This window comes from Oreochromis aureus, linkage group 5, assembly GCF_013358895.1.
Source record: "Oreochromis aureus strain Israel breed Guangdong linkage group 5, ZZ_aureus, whole genome shotgun sequence".
In the NCBI taxonomy this organism is placed as follows: domain Eukaryota; kingdom Metazoa; phylum Chordata; class Actinopteri; order Cichliformes; family Cichlidae; genus Oreochromis; species Oreochromis aureus.
In genome coordinates this window covers 26,260,491-26,273,467 of record NC_052946.1, presented here as the reverse complement: position 1 = coordinate 26,273,467, position 12,977 = coordinate 26,260,491, and positions in this window count along the sequence as shown.

Here is a 12,977-nt window from a genome sequence, read left to right as displayed (position 1 = left end):
TCTTTGCCTACAGTAACTATAATGCTAACATGTTAGGAAACACAAAATAATTGAATAATCCTACAAACAAATTGCAATCACACCTGAACTCTAATGTATTGAACAATACAGAAACACACACAGCAACATGAACATAAATGAATGAATTAATAAATAAATACACAAACAATAAATATTATAGGAGACAACGATACAAAACAACATTTCAAAAACATATCTTAACATAACCATTCTACCACTACTGTTCCTATGAAGCAATAGATATCTATACGTATAGATATGTACACGAACACACATATGTACACACTAAATATACATATTTATACATATACATACATATACTGTATACCTGCACGTCCATAAACATAGAAGGTGCATTGTGCATGAATGGTGACCATGGATGTCCACAAAGTCCAGTGAATTATGACATCGTGATTGAGGAGTTGTAGAGTCTAACTGCTGTTGGAATGAATGATCTGGGAAAGCACTCTTTCCTGCAGCAAGGATGTTTCAGGAAGGAGCTGTGATAGTTGTCTAAATTGGTTCATATTTATCATAGTTTCATAACAGTTTTCCTAATTATTTTCCCACTTTAGTTGTTACTCCTGTTCCATCTTTGCTGGCGTTTTGTTCATGTTTACCTGCCTTAATAAAATCACTTGCTTTTGGTTCTAGTCTCTGCTCTGTCTCCTCCAGTGTCTCCATTTGTGTCCTCATTCTTGTTCAACACAAGCAATTACTATGATTTTTCTAAAAATAAATATGATTCAAATTTTTTGAATAGCAAATGTTACTTCAAATAATGACTGCATTGTTATATATTTTATTCACAGTTTGCAGAGTGCATCTTAAAAGATGTTCCAATAGAGTTTGAGGACTCTGCTTCAAGTATTGCAAGTCTGAGACAACAGATTGCAATATGTCTTCTTGAGAATATAGGTATCATTACAAATATAAATTAAATGGTAAACTACAAACTGTGTGTGTTTCTGTATTGTTCAATACATTAGAGTTCAGGTGTGATTGCAATTTGTTTGTAGGATTATTCAATTATTTTGTGTTTCCTAACATGTTAGCATTATAGTTACTGTAGGCAAAGAATTAATATATATGTTGTTCCATGGTTTACTCGTGTTCAGCTTCCGCTGTACCCCCTGTTTCTGGTCTATTTGTTAGTTTATTTTAACTGGTGGTTTCTTCTTTAATTGGATGTAATTGTTATTCGTTTTTGGTTTTCATTTCAATTAATAAGTGCTGTAATGGAATGGAATTTTTATTACCTTTTGTTTTCTCTTTCCTATGACTTAGTGTTCCTAATGTGTTTAAGCAGATCTCCTCCCACCTGTTTCCATTTGGCCATTATCCTTGTTTTGTATTATTTTTGAATTACAACATTTTTGAAATTTGACGTTTTATGCACTGTCCAATAAAGGCTTGATTTAAATTTGCAGCAAAATGTGTCACATAAAACTTTTGGGAATGATGTCCATAAAATTTGAAGCAGAAATATTGTTTCAGTGACAAGATATAGGCGGCAATCACTTTTTGGCAGCTTGAACATGACTATTATCGGTATTGATGTTCTTTTAAAAGTTATTCAGCAGTTCTAATGGACTGTTTGGGATGTAATATGTCACATATAGCCCTTCTGGATGATATCAAACAAGTTTGAAGGAGAAATATTATTTCAGTGACAAGATATAGGCCACAATCACTTTTTGGCAGGTTGAAAATTGCATATTATTAGTTTTATTGTTCCCTTAAAAGTTATTCAGGATTTCTTAGAGACTGTTTGGGATATGATGTGCCACAGATGATCCTTTTGGATGATACCCAACAAGTTTGAAGCATAAATATTGTTTCAGTGACAAGTTATAGTCCACAATCACTTTTGGCAGGTCGAAAATGGCATATTATGGGTAGTAATGTTCCTTTAACAGTTATTCAGCATTTCTTAGAGACTGATTGGGATATAATGTGTCACATATGATCCTTCTGAATGATATCAGTCTAGTTTGAAGCAGAAATATTGTTTCAGTGACAAGATATAGTCCACAATCACTTTTTGGCAGGTCGAAAATGGCATATTATGGGTATTAATGTTCCTTTAAAAGTTATTCAACAGTTCTAAGGGACTGATGGAGATATAATATGTCACATATGATCCTTCTGAATGATATCAGTCAAGTTTGAAGCAGAAATAGTATTTCAGTGACAAGATATAGGCGGCAATCACTTTTTGGCAGGCTGAAAATGGCATATTATCAATGTTAATGTTCCTTTAAAGGTTATCCAGCGGTCCTAAGGGGCTGTTTGACATATAATATGTCACAGAGGACCCTTTTGAATGACATTCACCAAGTTTGAAGCAGAAATAGTATTTCAGTGACAAGTTATGGTCCACAATCACTTTTTGGCAGGTCGAAAATGGCATATTATGGGTATTACTGATCCTTTAAAAGTTATTCAACAGTCCTTTGAGACTGTTTGAGATATAATGTGTCACATATGACCCTTTTGGATGATACCCAACAAGTTTGATGCAGAAATATTGTTTGAGTGACAAGATATAGGCCACAATCACTTTTTGGCAGGTCGAAAATGACATATTATCGGTATTAATGTTATTTTAAAAGTTATTCTGCATTTCTTAGAGACTGATTGGGATATAATGTGTCACAGATGATCCTTTTGGATGATATCCAACAGGTTTGAAGCAGAAATATTGTTTCAGTGACAAGATATAGGCCACAATCACTTTTTGGCAGGTCGAAAATGGCACATTATGAGTATTATTGTTCCTTTAAAAGTTATTCTGCATTTCTTAGAGACTGACTGGGATATAATGTGTCACATATGATCCTTTTGGATTATATCCAACAGGTTTGAAGCAGAAATATTGTTTCAATGACAACATATAGGCCACAATCACTTTTTGGCAGGTTGGAAATTGCATATTATCGGTATTAATGTTATTTTAAAAGTTATTGTGCATTTCTTAGAGACTGTGTGGGATATAATATGTCACATTTAACACTTCTGAATGAAATCCTGCAAGTTTGAAATAGATATATTGTTTCAGTGACAAGATATAGGCAGCAATCACTTTTTGGCAAGTTAAAAATGGCATATTATCGGTATTATTGTTCCTTTAAAAGTTATTCTGCATTTCTTAGAGACTGTTTGGGATATGATGTGCCACATATGATCCTTTCGGATGATACCCAACAATTGTGAAGCAGAAATATTGTTTCAGTGACAAGATATAGGCCACAATCACTTTTTGGCAGGTCGAAAATGGCACATTATGAGTATTATTGTTCCTTTAAAAGTTATTCTGCATTTCTTAGAGACTGATTGGGATATAATGTGTCACATATGATCCTTTTGGATTATATCCAACAGGTTTGAAGCAGAAATATTGTTTCAGTGACAAGTTATAGGCCACAATCACTTTTTGCAGGTTGAAAATTACATATTATTGGTATTAATGTTCTTTTAAAGGTATTCAGCAGTTCTTGGAGAGTTTTGGGATATAATATATCACGTGTAACCATTCGGGAATATATCCAACAAGTTTGAAGCTGAAATATTGTTTCAGTGACAAGTTATAGGCCACAATGACTTTTCGGTAGCGCTAAAATGCCATGTTCTCAGTCGTTATTCTGAACAAACAAGACAGAGTCATGGTGATACTGGCACAATAGGTCTTTATTGTTTTAACTACTATTCGACAGTCTTATATCAAATATGAACAACGAGAGTAGAGATACTGAACCTGTAGGCATTAATTATTCCATCGTGATGCGTGTAGTCATTCGTGACTGCGCTACACACTGAAAACAACCTTCTGATAAACGTCATAATTCGGTTATATAAACGTTAAAGTTCCATAAATGCAGACCTTTGCCTAATAAGAAAGGCATTAATGTCTTTGGGTTGTTTCCCCCACGTTATGTCAGTTGCACGGAAGTAGCTGGCAACGCACTTAATCCGGGCGCTGCAGCTTTAAGCAGCTGTGCGCGCTCCCGCGGACGGCAATCAGTTTCTGGCAGACGATCACTTTTGGGCACAACACCTGTAACCACGTGATTGACGTTTAAAGAGTTTAGATCTATTGGTTGTTTGCATCACTCAACACAAGCAGAACTGCATCACTTCAGCATAGGACACATCGTCCACATTCAGAAGCACATCTCTGTATAGTGACTGGTCTTATTCTTTAAACAGGCAAATGTTCAGCATTCAAACTACAGGTGAACAACAGTCACAGATGTTTCCCGTTATGTCCACACCTACACAGCATGTTAACAAACCGTGAAAAAAGCCACACAAAAAATGAACGATTGCTGGTGAGGGTTTCTATACATTAGTATGTATGAAGGGTATGTTGTGACTTACCTTCTAAATTAAAAAGTGCAGTACTGGATGTCCACGATGTCCCTGCATCAAAAAAATAAAATTGGCTACTTGATTTCACCCATCGCTGGTTATTTTTAGAACATAACACCCGCAATAAACGAGGGACAGCTGAGAAATATAACATTTGAATCCCTTTTCTCCTTTGCTCTGAGGCGTGGGGGCAAAATATCGACAAGTCCGTGAACATCATTTACAGATATATTGGGTAAATGACCAAGACATCTATAGAAATGTAAATCGACGCTTAATTCATTCATTTGGTTAACTTCTTTTGGACATTAAACAGGGCGCGAATAGGACACCGGAAACAAAGCTCCACACAGGATTTTCCGCACCGGAACTAGCATATGCTAACGTGCACATAGTCAATTCTCCAAGTAAAAAAAAATACCAGGATCCACAAATGTCATGTGACAACTTAATTGGCTTACGGATGTTGACGTCACATATATTTTGAATCTTACGACAAATTTGGTCCTTTGATGCTTTAATCCTTTGATCCGTAAAAATCCATAAATAGGGGTGAAAAGCAATGACTTTTACTTCGTTAATCGCAGCATTTATGTTTGCAGAATTGAAACACCTGGAACCTTTTCGGAGTAACTGTTTACAGATTCCAACATGTCTCAGAGGAAACAACCCTACAGATTTCTAAGGGAAGTTTTCTTGTTTTTTTTCTCTTTTTCACTAACAGAAAAACGACTCACACAGGATCACCTCTGCAGTGCTGCCGTCTCCTGTAACGCTGCATGGTTCTAAGCTACGTTTTCTTTCTTTCTTTTTTTTTGTTCTTGTAGTTTTTGTCCTCAGGTGAGGTTTGAAGTGTCTGTGTTGTGCAGCTGGTCTGGTCTGTCTCTAGACAGTCCAGGCTGCACCCATCAGTAAATGGTGGAGGCTCACAAGGACAACACACAAGTTTCTGAACAACTCTGCGGGAGGGTTTCTCCGACGAAGTGAAGGCCGTGAGGCACAGCTCCCCGTCCCCCAGTGACCCTGCTAGGTCCACCTTCTTAGGGAAACCCTCTGCAGAGGAGCTGAGAGAGCCAGGAACTTATAAGTTGTGTTTGTCCACTCAGGCATCATTCAAACTTGCTCTGCAGGCAGTTCCTGTCAGAAGGAAGAGGCACAGCAGGTGCGCTGGGGCGGAAGACGGTGCCTCAGTGCCTCTCCTTCTGACATTGTTAAAAAAAAAAACCAACAAATTTATAATTATTTATATTTTTATATGTAGGTAATGTCCTCAAGTTCTTGATAACCACTTTTTCCTCTCTCTCTGTTTGTGTGTATTGTTTTGTCTCTTTCAAACAGGTGCCGGTCCTCACCTCTGCAGTGCTGCCGTCTCCTGTAACGCTGCATGGTCCTAAACTACGTTTTCTTTTTTTTTTTTTTTTTGTTCTTGTAATTTTTTGTCCTCAGGTGAGGTTTGAAGTGTCTGTGTTGTGCAGCTGGTCTGGTCTGTCTCTAGACAGTCCAGGCTGCACCCATCAGTAAATGGTGGAGGCTCACAAGGACAACACACAAGTTTCTGAACAACTCTGCGGGGAGGGTTTCTCCGGCGAAGTGAAGGCCGTGAGGCACAGCTCCCGTCCCCAGTGACCCTGCTAGGTCCACCTTCTTAGGGAAACCCTCTGCAGAGGAGCTGAGAGAGCCAGGAACTTATAAGTTGTGTTTGCCCACTCAGGCATCATTCAAACTTGCTCTGCAGGCAGTTCCTGTCAGAAGGAAGAGGCACAGCAGGTGCGCCGGGGGGCGGAAGACGGTGCCTCAGTGCCTCTCTCCTTCTGACATTGTTAAAAAAAAACCCAACAAATTTATAATTATTTATATTTTTATATGTAGGTAATGTCCTCAAGTTCTTGATAACCACTTTTTCCTCTCTCTCTGTTTGTGTGTATTGTTTTGTCTCTTTCAAACAGGTGCCGGTCCTCACCTCTGCAGTGCTGCTGTCTCCTGTAACGCTGCATGGTCCTAAGCTACGTTTTCTTTCTTTTTTTTTTTGTTCTTGTAATTTTTGTCCTCAGGTGAGGTTTGAAGTGTCTGTGTTGTGCAGCTGGTCTGGTCTGTCTCTAGACAGTCCAGGCTGCACCCATCAGTAAATGGTGGAGGCTCACAAGGACAACACACAAGTTTCTGAACAACTCTGCGGGAGGGTTTCTCCGACGAAGTGAAGGCCGTGAGGCACAGCTCCCCGTCCCCCAGTGACCCTGCTAGGTCCACCTTCTTAGGGAAACCCTCTGCAGAGGAGCTGAGAGAGCCAGGAACTTATAAGTTGTGTTTGTCCACTCAGGCATCATTCAGACTTGCTCTGTAGGCAGTTCCTGTCAGAAGGAAGAGGCACAGCAGGTGCGCCGGGGGGCGGAAGACGGTGCCTCAGTGCCTCTCTCCTTCTGACATTGTTAAAAAAAACCCAACAAATTTATAATTATTTATATTTTTATATGTAGGTAATGTCCTCAAGTTCTTGATAACCACTTTTTCCTCTCTCTCTGTTTGTGTGTATTGTTTTGTCTCTTTCAAACAGGTGCCGGTCCTCACCTCTGCAGTGCTGCTGTCTCCTGTAACGCTGCATGGTCCTAAGCTACGTTTTCTTTCTTTTTTTTTTGTTCTTGTAATTTTTGTCCTCAGGTGAGGTTTGAAGTGTCTGTGTTGTGCAGCTGGTCTGGTCTGTCTCTAGACAGTCCAGGCTGTACCCATCAGTAAATGGTGGAGGCTCACAAGGACAACACATAAGTTTCTGAACAACTCTGCGGGAGGGTTTCTCCGACGAAGTGAAGGCCGTGAGGCACAGCTCCCCGTCCCCCGGTGACCCTGCTAGGTCCACCTTCTTAGGGAAACCCTCTGCAGAGGAGCTGAGAGAGCCAGGAACTTATAAGTTGTGTTTGTCCACTCAGGCATCATTCAGACTTGCTCTGTAGACAGTTCCTGTCAGAAGGAAGAGGCACAGCAGGTGCGCCTGGGGCGGAAGACGGTGCCTCAGTGCCTCTCTCCTTCTGACATTGTTAAAAAAAAACAACAAATTTATAATTATTTATATTTTTATATGTAGGTAATGTCCTCAAGTTCTTGATAACCACTTTTCCTCTCTCTCTGTTTGTGTGTGTATTGTTTTGTCTCTTTCAAACAGGTGCGGTCCTCACCTCTGCAGTGCTGCCGTCTCCTGTAACGCTGCATGGTCCTAAGCTACGTTTTTCTTTTTTTTTTTTTTGTTCTTGTAATTTTTGTCCTCAGGTGAGGTTTGAAGTGTCTGTGTTGTGCAGCTGGTCTGGTCTGTCTCTAGACAGTCCAGGCTGCACCCATCAGTAAATGGTGGAGGCTCACAAGGACAACACACAAGTTTCTGAACAACTCTGCGGGAGGGTTTCTCCGGCGAAGTGAAGGCCGTGAGGCACAGCTCCCGTCCCCGGTGACCCTGCTAGGTCCACCTTCTTAGGGAAACCCTCTGCAGAGGAGCTGAGAGAGCCAGGAACTTATAAGTTGTGTTTGTCCACTCAGGCATCATTCAGACTTGCTCTGTAGGCAGTTCCTGTCAGAAGGAAGAGGCACAGCAGGTGCGCCTGGGGCGGAAGACGGTGCCTCAGTGCCTCTCTCCTTCTGACATTGTTAAAAAAAACCAACAAATTTATAATTATTTATATTTTTATATGTAGGTAATGTCCTCAAGTTCTTGATAACCACTTTTTCCTCTCTCTCTGTTTGTGTGTATTGTTTTGTCTCTTTCAAACAGGTGCCGGTCCTCACCTCTGCAGTGCTGCTGTCTCCTGTAACGCTGCATGGTCCTAAGCTACGTTTTCTTTCTTTTTTTTTTGTTCTTGTAATTTTTGTCCTCAGGTGAGGTTTGAAGTGTCTGTGTTGTGCAGCTGGTCTGGTCTGTCTCTAGACAGTCCAGGCTGTACCCATCAGTAAATGGTGGAGGCTCACAAGGACAACACACAAGTTTTCTGAACAACTCTGCGGGAGGGTTTCTCCGGCGAAGTGAAGGCCGTGAGGCACAGCTCCCGTCCCCGGTGACCCTGCTAGGTCCACCTTCTTAGGGAAACCCTCTGCAGAGGAGCTGAGAGAGCCAGGAACTTATAAGTTGTGTTTGTCCACTCAGGCATCATTCAGACTTGCTCTGTAGACAGTTCCTGTCAGAAGGAAGAGGCACAGCAGGTGCGCCGGGGGGCGGAAGACGGTGCCTCAGTGCCTCTCTCCTTCTGACATTGTTAAAAAAAAAACAACAAATTTATAATTATTTATATTTTTATATGTAGGTAATGTCCTCAAGTTCTTGATAACCACTTTTCCTCTCTCTGTTTGTGTGTATTGTTTTGTCTCTTTCAAACAGGTGCCGGTCCTCACCTCTGCAGTGCTGCTGTCTCCTGTAACGCTGCATGGTCCTAAGCTACGTTTTCTTTCTTTTTTTTTTGTTCTTGTAATTATTGTCCTCAGGTGAGGTTTGAAGTGTCTGTGTTGTGCAGCTGGTCTGGTCTGTCTCTAGACAGTCCAGGCTGCACCCATCAGTAAATGGTGGAGGCTCACAAGGACAACACACAAGTTTCTGAACAACTCTGCGGGAGGGTTTCTCCGACGAAGTGAAGGCCGTGAGGCACAGCTCCCGTCCCCGGTGACCCTGCTAGGTCCACCTTCTTAGGGAAACCCTCTGCAGAGGAGCTGAGAGAGCCAGGAACTTATAAGTTGTGTTTGTCCACTCAGGCATCATTCAGACTTGCTCTGTAGACAGTTCCTGTCAGAAGGAAGAGGCACAGCAGGTGCGCCGGGGGGCGGAAGACGGTGCCTCAGTGCCTCTCTCCTTCTGACATTGTTAAAAAAAAAACAACAAATTTATAATTATTTATATTTTTATATGTAGGTAATGTCCTCAAGTTCTTGATAACCACTTTTTCCTCTCTCTCTGTTTGTGTGTATTGTTTTGTCTCTTTCAAACAGGTGCCGGTCCTCACCTCTGCAGTGCTGCCGTCTCCTGTAACGCTGCATGGTCCTAAGCTACGTTTTCTATCTTTTTTTTTTTTTGTTCTTGTAATTTTTGTCCTCAGGTGAGGTTTGAAGTGTCTGTGTTGTGCAGCTGGTCTGGTCTGTCTCTAGACAGTCCAGGCTGCACCCATCAGTAAATGGTGGAGGCTCACAAGGACAACACACAAGTTTCTGAACAACTCTGCGGGAGGGTTTCTCCGACGAAGTGAAGGCCGTGAGGCACAGCTCCCCGTCCCCCGGTGACCCTGCTAGGTCCACCTTCTTAGGGAAACCCTCTGCAGAGGAGCTGAGAGAGCCAGGAACTTATAAGTTGTGTTTGTCCACTCAGGCATCATTCAAACTTGCTCTGTAGGGAGTTCCTGTCAGAAGGAAGAGGCACAGCAGGTGCGCCGGGGGGCGGAAGACGGTGCCTCAGTGCCTCTCTCCTTCTGACATTGTTAAAAACCCCAACAAATTTATAATTATTTATATTTTTATATATGTAGGTAATGTCCTCAAGTTCTTGATAACCACTTTTTCCTCTCTCTCTGTTTGTGTGTATTGTTTTGTCTCTTTCAAACAGGTGCCGGTCCTCACCTCTGCAGTGCTGCTGTCTCCTGTAACGCTGCATGGTCCTAAACTACGTTTTCTTTTTTTTTTTTTTTTTTGTTCTTGTAATTTTTGTCCTCAGGTGAGGTTTGAAGTGTCTGTGTTGTGCAGCTGGTCTGGTCTGTCTCTAGACAGTCCAGGCTGCACCCATCAGTAAATGGTGGAGGCTCACAAGGACAACACACAAGTTTCTGAACAACTCTGCGGGAGGGTTTCTCCGACGAAAGTGAAGGCCGTGAGGCACAGCTCCCGTCCCCGGTGACCCTGCTAGGTCCACCTTCTTAGGGAAACCCTCTGCAGAGGAGCTGAGAGAGCCAGGAACTTATAAGTTGTGTTTGTCCACTCAGGCATCATTCAGACTTGCTCTGTAGGCAGTTCCTGTCAGAAGGAAGAGGCACAGCAGGTGCGCCGGGGGGCGGAAGACGGTGCCTCAGTGCCTCTCTCCTTCTGACATTGTTAAAAAAACCAACAAATTTATAATTATTTATATTTTTATATGTAGGTAATGTCCTCAAGTTCTTGATAACCACTTTTTCCTCTCTCTCTTTGTGTGTATTGTTTTGTCTCTTTCAAACAGGTGCCGTCCTCACCTCTGCAGTGCTGCTGTCTCCTGTAACGCTGCATGGTCCTAAGCTACGTTTTCTTTCTTTTTTTTTGTTCTTGTAATTTTTGTCCTCAGGTGAGGTTTGAAGTGTCTGTGTTGTGCAGCTGGTCTGGTCTGTCTCTAGACAGTCCAGGCTGTACCCATCAGTAAATGGTGGAGGCTCACAAGGACAACACATAAGTTTTCTGAACAACTCTGCGGGAGGGTTTCTCCGACGAAGTGAAGGCCGTGAGGCACAGCTCCCGTCCCCGGTGACCCTGCTAGGTCCACCTTCTTAGGGAAACCCTCTGCAGAGGAGCTGAGAGAGCCAGGAACTTATAAGTTGTGTTTGTCCACTCAGGCATCATTCAGACTTGCTCTGTAGACAGTTCCTGTCAGAAGGAAGAGGCACAGCAGGTGCGCCGGGGGGCGGAAGACGGTGCCTCAGTGCCTCTCTCCTTCTGACATTGTTAAAAAAAAACAACAAATTTATAATTATTTATATTTTTATATGTAGGTAATGTCCTCAAGTTCTTGATAACCACTTTTTCCTCTCTCTCTGTTTGTGTGTATTGTTTTGTCTCTTTCAAACAGGTGCCGGTCCTCACCTCTGCAGTGCTGCCGTCTCCTGTAACGCTGCATGGTCCTAAGCTACGTTTTCTTTCTTTTTTTTTTTTGTTCTTGTAATTTTTGTCCTCAGGTGAGGTTTGAAGTGTCTGTGTTGTGCAGCTGGTCTGGTCTGTCTCTAGACAGTCCAGGCTGCACCCATCAGTAAATGGTGGAGGCTCACAAGGACAACACACAAGTTTCTGAACAACTCTGCGGGAGGGTTTCTCCGGCGAAGTGAAGGCCGTGAGGCACAGCTCCCGTCCCCGGTGACCCTGCTAGGTCCACCTTCTTAGGGAAACCCTCTGCAGAGGAGCTGAGAGAGCCAGGAACTTATAAGTTGTGTTTGTCCACTCAGGCATCATTCAAACTTGCTCTGTAGGGAGTTCCTGTCAGAAGGAAGAGGCACAGCAGGTGCGCCGGGGGGCGGAAGACGGTGCCTCAGTGCCTCTCTCCTTCTGACATTGTTAAAAAAACAAAAACAAATTTATAATTATTTATATTTTTATATGTAGGTAATGTCCTCAAGTTCTTGATAACCACTTTTTCTCTCTCTCTGTTTGTGTGTATTGTTTTGTCTCTTTCAAACAGGTGCCGGTCCTCACCTCTGCAGTGCTGCCGTCTCCTGTAACGCTGCATGGTCCTAAGCTACGTTTTTTTTTTTTTTTTTTTTTGTTCTTGTAATTTTTGTCCTCAGGTGAGGTTTGAAGTGTCTGTGTTGTGCAGCTGGTCTGGTCTGTCTCTAGACAGTCCAGGCTGCACCCATCAGTAAATGGTGGAGGCTCACAAGGACAACACACAAGTTTTCTGAACAACTCTGCGGGAGGGTTTCTCCGGCGAAGTGAAGGCCGTGAGGCACAGCTCCCGTCCCCGGTGACCCTGCTAGGTCCACCTTCTTAGGGAAACCCTCTGCAGAGGAGCTGAGAGAGCCAGGAACTTATAAGTTGTGTTTGTCCACTCAGGCATCATTCAAACTTGCTCTGTAGGGAGTTCCTGTCAGAAGGAAGAGGCACAGCAGGTGCGCCGGGGGGCGGAAGACGGTGCCTCAGTGCCTCTCTCCTTCTGACATTGTTAAAAAAAACAAAACAAATTTATAATTATTTATATTTTTATATGTAGGTAATGTCCTCAAGTTCTTGGTAACCACTTTTTCTCTCTCTTAGGGAATCCCTTTGCAGAGGAGTTGTGAGAGCTATGAACCTTTTAGTATTTTGGCCTCAACATCATATTTATATACAACTAAATTTTCATGTGAACATTCGAACCCCACTCGGTCGCGACAGATGGCCACCCCTTTCTGAGCCTGGTTCTGTCGGAGGTTTCTTCCTGTTAAAAGGGAGTTTTTCCTCCCCACTGTCGCCAAGTGCTTGCTCATAGGGGATTTGGGGGCTTTGTTAAAATAACCGCTTATAAGTTCAGTGGCATCAGTTTTAGCACTCAGCAAATATGTAAATGGATGATTCATCATCAAGTGAGGAAACATCCATTTAAAACATATTCGCGAGTTGTATTTAGTTGTGTATAAATATGATTTTTGGGACACTAAGGCCAAACAGAGACTAATTTGTACAATTGGGTGAAAAAATAAATAAAAAATTTAAAAGATATAGATGTGTCATTGTTTTATGTATATTTCAAATTGCACACCATTTGATTTCAACATATGTTTGTTACATTTGAAGTGCTGGTGTTATATTCTTATGATTTTGTCATTTGATGAGTATTATCTTTCTGCCTCGCTTCACATATTTACTGCTTCTTGGCTAGCTTTACCCATATGGAAAAGATATATATAAATCTTATAAAG